General features: G+C 38.6%; 1 long non-coding RNA gene across 2 annotated transcripts; it reads right to left on the bottom strand.

Annotated features, from left to right (window-relative positions):
- Positions 1–210: 210 nt before the first annotated feature.
- On the bottom strand, positions 211–10,563 carry LOC148224228 (uncharacterized). Of its 2 annotated transcripts, XR_015802198.1 has the most exons (3): positions 4,711–10,563; positions 3,897–3,955; positions 211–2,080 (listed from the first exon to the last, which is right to left on the bottom strand). It is a non-coding gene; the product is annotated as an uncharacterized LOC148224228 (long non-coding RNA). The 2 variants fall into 2 exon arrangements; XR_015802197.1 differs by having other exon boundaries at positions 3,897–10,563.
- Positions 10,564–10,803: the final 240 nt, after the last annotated feature.

Here is a 10,803-nt window from a genome sequence, read left to right as displayed (position 1 = left end):
TCATAGCACAGTTACAACAAACTACCACCAACTCTGAAAATAAAAAGAGTATTCAATCTTTAAATTGAGTTTGATTTGTATACTACCATACAGCTTTTGATAAACTGTCAAAATACAGTAATTGATAAAATAAAAAATTACAGAAGGTAATACACAAGTTACACTGCCATACAGATACTAAACCAAAAAAAAGCAATTCTGAATTCCAACTAAGATGGAGAAACAATTGTAACTTTATTTATTTATTTTTATATTCAAATCAATAAAGCAGTCATTATCGTACAAATTCTTACCCCCAAAGGAATGCAGGCAAAGCGCTCTCATTAAGTAAAAACATCCATGAATACTTAGTTGCTCATGATTAACTTTATTTGTTATCTTATTTAAGGGAAGAGCAATGAGAAACAAAAGTCCTTAAAACGAAGGCAAGGCAGTAGTTTAACAAGCACGTGTCCATCAAAAGAAAAGAATTTGAGAAGATACGTGTGCATCTTATTGAAACTGTTCCATTTATTTCTACACCATCTCAAGACACTGGTAAAGTTCAGCCTGAGGTTCCTAAAGGTCCAATTATTTCTGGGGTCTAAAATAAACTCAAAGAAATATCCAGTTGGACAGCAGACTGCAGACCTAGGAACTGAGGTATGTTAGTATTTCCAAGCAGCCGTAACAAATTTGTCAAACAGTAAATATTGACACTTTTCTAGTTTTGGAATGACTGAATTTCCTCCAGACTTTTTATGGGTAACAATTATGGAAAAATAACTTAAACAAATCCAATGTTCTGAAAGGAAGAAAAAAAAAATCTCAAAATAAAACTGATGAGGGAGTACACAGCCAGTTTTTATTTATACATCTAACATTTGGAGTGTGGGCTAACAGGGAGGAACTGTTCCTTCTTAAAGAACACCTCAAAAGGACAGAGAAGAATTTTCCCCATTTGGACAGCATGTCCATCTCCATCTATTTCAACAGGAGGAAGCATCCTGGATTTCCAGAGTTAGGGAAGGAAAAAAATAAAATTCCCAGAACCTAACATAAAAAAAATTCCCCACACATCCTGTTTGGGATAACAGCTATTATCAGAGCAAAGGCAGTGACCCACGGGTGGTGTTACTCAGAGAAGGCATAGAAAATACCCATGGTTTCTTTGGTTCCAGGTTTGATGAGATTTTTTAAATTAACAATTCTATTGTGTATTTTACTCGTCTCATATTTCCTGTGTCTCTCAATCAATATAAAACAAGGCAAAATTAAGCAGTTCGGATGCAGTTTGCTTGAATTCTAACAGGATGCAGGGACCTGCTAAGTAATTGTTACTAATAATTTTATTTGCATGCCCTGTCCACAATAAGCCTAGGAACCCATAGCTCTGGGTGATTGTTTGCTGTAAAGTAACAAGGAGCTCTGCAGGCTGAATTACTGTATTGTTACTAATTGCATCTTTATCTCTCAACTGTTGTCTAATAGTCTCTAATATAACAATACTTTTAAAAGCCACTTTTAATTCTAGGTTTTCGTTATATACTGCCCAAAGAATAAAACTGAAAATTATATGGTTTAGGCCCAGATTGAGACAAATAACTCCTAGTTAGGAATATGCTTGTGCTAGCTAGCAGGTCCTCTTTTTTTTTCTTTGTATTCTACTATATAGCATTTTCCAAGAATGTAATAATACAGAGAATTCCCAAATAATACTGAATCAGACTAAACTTTTTGGTAAATTTTAAAAACCAACAGTCTTAAAAGCCTCCTTGTTTGCTTTCTGGACAGAAGCATCTACCTGTGAGGCTGAGTGTGGTAAAGGCACTGTTAGTGCTTCTTTTCCAGCAGCCTCTCCAAGAAACATTATTTTAAAGAGTACCCAGCATAAAACTATCCTCAGCACAGTGAATAAGTTTCTTGCACAGAGCTTATATTTTATAGGTTTTGCATTACATGTACTCAGAATTCCTGCTGGGAAGTCACGTATTCTATAAAGTTTCTTACCTTAAGACTTTACCATACCAGCTCCTTGTACTTTTTCAGTTATGGAAGGTTTATCAACAGACAGAAATCAACCTCAACTCCAAAAAAAACCCTAGAATAGAGAAGGAAAAAAAAGAAGACTAAACTCCTCTCACTTTATTCCTTATTTTTCCTAAGTTTAGCATTTCATCACATATTTCCCACTTACTAATGTCAACAGGCTGCGTTACTCACAGTATTTGCTTTCTGTGCAGACAAAACTTGGTTGCATTCTTTGATAGTGGGAGGGAAAAGCAGAATTAGCCAAACAACTGAGGAGCATAAATGAAGGAAGGGAAGGAAGAAGTCGGTTTTGTAACTAGCTTGCTACCACCATTTTTTTCATTTAAAATTTAAATGAAGTCATAACAAACTAACTTTCTCATTCTAACTAGTGTCTTATTGCTATCTCCAGCAATTGCTGAAAAAAATAACTAATTTTCTAAATTTTATTATATCTTAAAAGCATTTTTTTCCACAGTCTTTCTCAGCACTGAACTCACAATCATACCTAGTCATACCTAGTAACTAGTAACACTTGAGCTACTGATTTTCATAAACACTTGCCTACTTGCTGGGTGGGGCAAGTTTGCTTTTTCTAATTTTGGTTAATTTTTTTTTTACAATCCAAGTAGAATAGGTTTTTTTTTTTTTTTTTTGCTGTCATCTATTATTATGAAAAGATGGCTACAGTTCATTAATACAAAAACTTCTATGTAAAGTCAAACAGTACAGAGAAGTACATTCTTTTAGAATATCCAGACCTATCTGCAGCTAACAAACTAAAATACAGCATGTGGCACATGGGAAGGTGAAATTAGGGAATGAGTGGATGAGGTGGGAACACTCTTGTTAGAAAACGAGTATGTTTACACAATAAACATCAGCAGAACATCCTGTATCAAAAATGCCCTTGGCAGCTCTGCAGTGTCCATAGAAAGGGATCTCTGGCAGTGGGCTCAGAGTGTAACTCTGAAACCTGGGTCATCTCTTTGGTTTTTTAGAACAATATGTGTCTAACACAAATGGACCTCATAACAGACTCCCAGACTATAACATATTTCAAGTTTTATTGAGTTTAATTTAACTGATGATAAAAGCCACCTTCACTAAAAGGGATGCAATTTAAATGGAAGATAGTGAACTATATAAGAGCAAGTAAAAATATAATCTCCAGCAATAAGAGAATTTAAAGCACTGGCTGAGACTGAAGTTGAGTGAGTGTTTTTCTAAAAACTGTGTGAAAACCAACAATAGCAAGGTCCTTGTGGTATCCAACATTTTCACCCTGAAGTTGTGTAGGCATGAACTTTTGTTTTTCCTCTCAGTTCAACAAACACTCCAGCAGAAATTCTGTGAACAGTTCATTCTTTCCAAGGACAATTTTGCTACTGTAGATTGACCCTTTATGTACTGATGCCCTCAAATGCAAAATTGTAGATTTCAGTTTTATATTTATGTAGTCGTATCTGCCTCAGACAGGAGAAGAGAGAACATGACTCCTGGAAACACTGTATAATACAACTTGAAGAGCCAGATATAGCCATATTGTTTGTTGTTGAGATGATGGATCTTTTTTAACAGGATACTATTAAGAAAACCATTTGCACTCCTAGAAAATTCCAGTGAAACAGTATCATAATAACAATTTCCATGTGGAAAAATAAATCTTACTTTTATGAGAAAAAAATGCATTAATAACTACATTTTTGTTGCCTGTAACCCTGTCTTAGACATATTCTCAAAATGGAACCTCTTGCTGATCTTTCCTAAACTGTATATCTGAACTGTGGATCATTACATGAGCCAAACAGTAGTTACAGCAGGAAAAGATATGACACTTAAGTAGCAGTAATGTTTTGATATCCACACAGTCCAGCAACACTGACCTTCAAAATCCAGCACAGCTCCATAACACAGGGACTTCTAAGAAACAGTGTATACTTTTCTATAGAAACAAGACAGAAAGCAGAAATAAAACTCTTGTAATACATCAGGGACCTTCTTTTGCCCCTAGACAGTGTTATTTTCCACTTTATACCTGCCTCCTTCCCCCTACCCTTAAACCACAAGAAGCCAGGTAGGATAGGCTATGGAGGACAAAATTTAGCAGAAGGTGCCAGTACTCTACAGCATGAAATGTTCTGACAGTCTAAGGCCTAAGACATACAGAAAAAAAAGCTGCCACTACTGGTTACTACACCACGCCTTACACCATTTTTCCACATGTAGAAATGCATCATCTTCCTCAAGGAAAGTTCTTAACATTTGGTTCTTTCAGATCCCCCAAGATTACTCCTGCAATAACATTGCATCTTAAACATGGGCTGTAGAGGGTTACAGTAATTTTACATTATTTGTCCATATTACTGATGTTTCCTTTATTCTACCTTCATTTTCCTTTCCTAATTGGAAATTTAATTCCAATTAAATACACTGGCTGGATCCCAAACAAATTGTAAGCTGTTTGGGGCAAAGTTCTCTCTTTTTCAGGATTAAGCACACAACAATGGTAACATAGCAGAGCATTTACTTTTTTTATTGTAGTATGTTTTAAAGAGTGTTTTTCTCAACAAAATGAGTGCTTGGTACTATTAACTGCAAGGAGAAAATCTTGCACAGTGTGTTCCTTTTGTGTTGTTGGTTCATAGAAGGAAAAGGAGGAGAGATTCATAGGAGAGAGCATGAACATTATTAACTCACAGCAAATGGTCACCTCTTCAAGTTAGCACAGCGACAGACAACCTGACAAGAAAGAGTAAAGCATAAGTTTAGCACAGTTTCCCCAACCACCTGGTGTGGGACACATATTGAGAAAGTAAGAAAATTACAGCCTGAAAAATATTCCAGGCTGGAGCTTTTCAGCTCTATTCCCAGCCAATAAGCTGGTCCAGCTCAAGGCTAGGGAGAATTTCTCCCAGGGTGATAATTTGGTCAAAATAAAAAGGAATTAATAACAAAGATAGAACACCTGTTGTGGTGTGTGACCAGGCCCTGGGAATGGGGTGTCTTCTTTCTGAACCAATCACCTTTTCTCTACTCTTGGAGTTGTGAGTCATGCTATAAAACCAAGTGTGTTTCTGAATAAACTTGTCTCTTTCTTCCTGTCATGAAAGACGACCATGTAACTGTGCATCTTATTTCTGCTGCACTTAAAGGGCTAAAACCCCTTTCCACGGCTACAACCGGGAATCAAAGCACTTGCTTTGCATTTAAAAAAACAAACAAAACCCCTCCCAAACCACAACAAACAAATGCACAAAAATGTAAACACCTTGCAGGAGAATCAAACTACATTTCTTACAGAAGTCCAACAACTTTAAGTATCAATTAGGTGATCTCTGCTTTCTGCTGAACAGTCCTATGAAAAGTAGTTTAGGTAACTATGCAAAAGTGAAACAGGATGAAGTAAAAGCACACTATCTTACCAAAACAAATACAGTATCTCTTTTCCCTTCTGTGAGAAACAACTGGCCCTAAACCCAAATCATTTGTAAAGAGATGCTACCATTTCAGCCATGTATACAAGATCTTCATACACAGTCTGAAAATCTTCACTGACAATACTGAATGTCAATGTTTTAATTCAAAGACATACTGTCAGCTATTACCAAAATTTCCTTTAAAGAGGGTATGCAAAAATGTAAGTGGTTAAATGATATCTGTAAGCTGACTTTCTGAAATGATCTGCTGTCTTGAGTCACCTATGTAACATAAGATTGTCAGCTACACTCAGGCTTTTCCCACAGTGTGTCATCATAATCAACCAGAGAACCTCTCTTCTCTTTGCAATCAGTACAGCTCACCAGATATTTCGATTAATTGAAGAGAAATGAAACAATGATACTGAAGGGATGAGCAGGAACACCTGTCCCTCCTGTCAAGAAAAAGAGAAAATAATTTATTTTTAAGGACAAAAATATAATCATACAGTGTCAGTAAAATTCACCTGTAGGAAGTCACCGAAACACGTCTATAAATATGTAAAGGTGGAACAGAAGTTTTCATAACATATCCATAGGAATAATAATTTTACTCTTTTTTTTTAAATACCAAGTGTACCAATACACTTCAGAGTAAAAACTTTAGAAGAACAAGAATAGGCTTCTTGCCAACACAGAATGGAGATTATGGCACTGGCTCCAAAATCAGTTCCTCTGCAGAACTGTCAGGATCAAAGTACTGGGGGCAAGATGGATGTTAGCACTAACCCATTATGCTTGTTCCTGAACAAGTCTTCCTACAGTGCAACAAATAATTTATCTCAAAATGCTATTTTTAACAGAGTGCCAAATCCCAACATTGCCACTCCATGGAATGCATCTACCACTAACGCTGTACAACACAGTCTGAGTCTCAAATTTTGGCAAAGGTTTCAGAAGGGCATGATATGATACCTGGTGACAGGCATTTTAATAGGAAAAAATGTCTACAACTGCTGAAGTCCTTAGACTTCTCAAAGGAACTGCAACTTTCTCCATCTCCCAAGAATAAGTTACCAATTGTCCTGATGCAGAAGAATTCCATTCAGATCTGGAAAGCAGATAACTCTTGAAACCTGTAACTGGAAGACAGCACTAGAAAAAGAAAGAAAAAAAGGAAAAAAATCTCAGTTGGGGGACATTAACAGTAGAAAGGCAGTTCACAAATGCTTTGTTGCTGCATTTTAATGGCCAGTTATAGAACAAATTTTTATTAATTTCTACCTTAAAACATTAAAACTAGAATTCAAAAAGTGCTAGCTTGAGACTGAAGGCCTGATTTTCTAGAGCTGTAGAAAATCCACCATCTTCCACTAAAACGCGAAGTCTTTGGAAAATTCAAGAATGTTGAATGAAACACAGCAACAACCATTAGAGTAAAAGAACTAATAAATCTCACCCTGTCCACTCTAAGCCTCCCACTTACCACCCAGCAGGCCTAGATGTGTTTAATATAAAAGAAACACAGTACTTGACAGATGACACCTATATATTTTCCAGCAGAGGCGTGAACAGACTCCAAGCAGTGTAATTTATCTGAAATTACCTTGATCCCAGGCATGCTTTTCTTAATGTGTTTATGACGACAAAGAGCTTACTTTTCTTTATGGAACAATTATAAACCTTCACATTAAAGCACAAGTTTCCAGGCTGGATATTGCCAAAAGGTTTCCACAGTCATCCTATTTTCTTTGGGTTTCACACAACACACATCATCTATCTATAATTTTTCTGGAGAAGCATCACAAATCTGTTGACCTGTTTCTAAAAATATTTAAAGACACAGATTATAAATGGTGTAAAGCAACATTCCCAAGACAGGAAACTGTCAAAATGCTCTTTCCAAAAAAACTGAAAGTACGAAACTGTCACCATAAGATAAAAAGGCCAAACATATGATCTGCAATCCTTTCCTTGACCTAAAATTTAATGAGTTAGAAATTTCATAAATGAGATGGGCATAACATACAAGAGGTGCTGAAGAGCATGCAAAGAGTAACAAAGCTGGTGAAGGGTCTGGAGCATGAATTTTATGAGAAGCAGCTGAGTGGGCTGGGGTTGTTTACCCTGGAAAGAAGGAGGCTGAGGGGAATATTCATGGCTATATACAACTGCCTGAAAGGAGGCTGTAGCAAAGTGGGATTGGTCTCTTCTCACAGGTAATAATAGTTAGGATGAGAGGAATCAGACTCAAGTTGCACCAGGAGAGGTTTAGATTGGATATTTGGAAAAGTTCCTTCACAGAAAGAGCTGTCAAGCACTGGAACAAGTTGCCCAAGGAAGCAGAGGAGTCACCATCCCTGGCAGTATTTAAAAGAAGTATGGATGTGGCACTCAGGGATGTAGTTTAGTGATGGACTTGGCAGTGCTGGGCTAATGGTTGGACTCAATTTTAATTTCCATCCTAAATGATTCTATAGTAATACTGGCATGTTAAAACCTAGTTTTAAGAATTTTGTTTCTTCTGAATTAACATTCTTTACTTTCCCCTAGCTCACTACTCAACAGTTAACGCTGTCAATTAACCCTCCCTGTAAGGTAATTATATGCAGGAGTCCACACTCCAATTAAGAGTCTGGTTTTAAGCAATGAATCCCACACTAGCAAAAGAACTCACACTAACAAAAATTGCAAGAGGCCTCAACCCTGTGCGGAGCATCCTCAGAAGCCATGTAGGTTTTAAGCTGAGTTAATTAATGGTTAGGGAAAGCTGTTTCCTTTTGTGCTTGTTTTTACTTTTTAGCGATTTCACTAAAAGGGAAGAAGCAACTGCTTCACTTTCCTTGTCTGCAACTTGTCTACTCTCTAATTCTCTTCCTCTCTGTTGCAATCCACTTTGTACTCCAAGGATCCCTGTCCTCCTGCCCAAACACAAACCTCCCCCCCGAAACGGTGACTTAGGAAATACGTTTTAAGGAGAAAGCATTATCTCCAAGAAGGAAAAACCGATAGGCTCATCAAGAGAATCTTTAGACTGGCACAATTTGCACCTTCTGAATGCATTGGTTACTTTGCTGCCCTCTAGGGATTATGTTCGGAAACAGAAATTACAAATAGGGATACAGAGAAGGAAGGATACACAGAAGAAAGAGACAACAGAAAGCAGGTAGAGGTTGTGGATGCCCCATCTCTGAAGTGTCCAAGGCCAGTTCGGATGGGGCTCTGAGAAACCTGACCTAGCCAGTGGCATCCTTGCTCTTGGCAAGGGTTTGGAACTAGATGATCTTTAAGGTGCCTTCCAACGTAACCCATGCTGTGATTTTATATGCTAATATTAATCTAAGATAACTCCTTATGCGAAGTTTCTATAACAAATGCAGGACCAATCTCACAGACAACTATTTGAAGATCATGTCACATCTAATCCAGAAGCATCCATATACTGAATGTGACAAAGGAACTGTGGAGAGAGGGATAAAAAAATAAACAAACAAAATTAAATCAGAAGACAAGAGAAGGATAAGATAAGAATCCAAGGGAAGAAATAGTCCAAAGCAAGCCAGCTTCCAGACTACATGGGGAAAAAAATCGTTACATGCATCTCCTAATATCTAAGTGCTTGACTTAGTGAACCTAAGCCCTTTTATTGTAACCACCGAAACGCAGCTCCACAGCAGCCGTGCAAATAACAGAAACAGAAAAGGTCAAGCTCTTCATACAATTCTCCTCCAAATCATGCTACAAGGAATCTTTCTTCCTTTCTGATGGTTACTTTCATGACACCTGTAAGAACTTAGCATTCCTGAAAGCTGTAATAACTTACTAAAACTTCCAGTAGCTTTTATCAGTAGTTAAGAACTGTCTGACAAGCGTAGTCATGGTGCCACACCAACACTCAAACTTAACAGCCATAGAAAATAAAGATAAAAAGTCTCAAGAGAACTAAAACAACAAATCCAAATTTCCTAGAAGTTTCCATAATGATTTTGTGCCTTTAAAGTGGAAACATTTTCCTGTGGCTCCGGCATCTCAATGGTTTCTTATTGTCAGTTCTTTTGTGTACATTAACCTGTGAGACTGCAAATCCTCAGTTGTTGAGGCACCTGCAGGCAGTCAACCACCACTGCTCCTACCTTCTCCTTGCTCATCTTTCTCTCCAGCTCTTGAAAACCAGCAAGTATAAAGGAGTCACGGCTTATTTACTCACATTTTTGATAGCGATCTGCCAAAAGCTGTCACAAAAACAGTTCTTCAAAGACCACAAAATTCCCAAAGCAGGAAAAGTCTTGACAATATTTTCCTGACATATTCTAGGAAGCACACATACACCAAAGGTTTTTCAAAAGTATATCATTTGACCATAATGGGCTTCTTTCAAAGCAAGTATCAAGAAACAGCAAACACGACTAACTACATCACGTTACAATCCTACTGTAAGGCACTATGAACACTTAGTAGCCATAAGTATGGACATAAGTAGCCATCTCTCCTTTATCTCACCGTAAGAATGCAGCTGTGCTATTCCTGCTAGTGCTCTTCAATCAATCAATCAATCAATCAATCAATCAATCAATCAATCAATCAATCCATCCATCCACAAACCAACCAGCCTGCGGTAGACAGCCACCAGGGCAGAGTTTGGGAAGAATTGCTGAGATGTGACAAAGGGTAATGGATCGTGTCAGACACTCTTAGCTGGAACATGAGACTTCAGTTCGATACGTAGCAATTTAAGTTTGTACTTTTTTTCTCCACATCTGGAAATCAGACAGACAAGTTATCACTGCACCATTAAAAATGCCTATAACACATACTAGAACAGTCACAAGAACATTAAATGTATTTGCATGGAAGAAACCAAACTAGTAGTGCATCTCCAGACTAAGCAGCAAGACTTGTCACTCAGCCTCGATCTGGAGGCCATCTCAGCCTTTTTTTACCTCATAAAACGTGAATATTTGAGACAAACTGGACGGTAACACCGCAGCACTCGGTAACGCACCGGAATTGCACTAAACAGGTAAACGAATCGATCACTTTCTGAATTTGAATAAAAAATAGCACGGGTTCACACATCGTGTGATTTCAGCGATGTGCCCAGGCCCCGGGCCGAGCCCCCGCCCGCACCGCCTGTCCCCGCTCGGCCCCTGCGTGGCCGCCGCTCCTCCCGCCCCTGCCGCGGCACCACCGGCGGCCGCCACACCCGCCCGCCGGGATCCTTGCGCCGCCGCCGCCGCCGGGAAATAGTCCCCTCTCTGCTCTGGGCCCGCTGGCCGGGACAGCCCCGCGGAGCGGCGGTGCGGCCGCGGTCTGGGAGCGGGAGGAATCCTTCGTTCCGTCCTCCGGCCGCGCCGGCGGCGCTCCAGCGGCATCC

The sequence above is a fragment of the Sturnus vulgaris genome, chromosome 3, assembly GCF_052056855.1.
Source record: "Sturnus vulgaris isolate bStuVul1 chromosome 3, bStuVul1.hap1, whole genome shotgun sequence".
In the NCBI taxonomy this organism is placed as follows: Eukaryota; Metazoa; Chordata; class Aves; order Passeriformes; family Sturnidae; genus Sturnus; species Sturnus vulgaris.
Note: the sequence above shows the minus strand (reverse complement) of the source record. Positions and strands in the feature narration are given on the sequence as shown.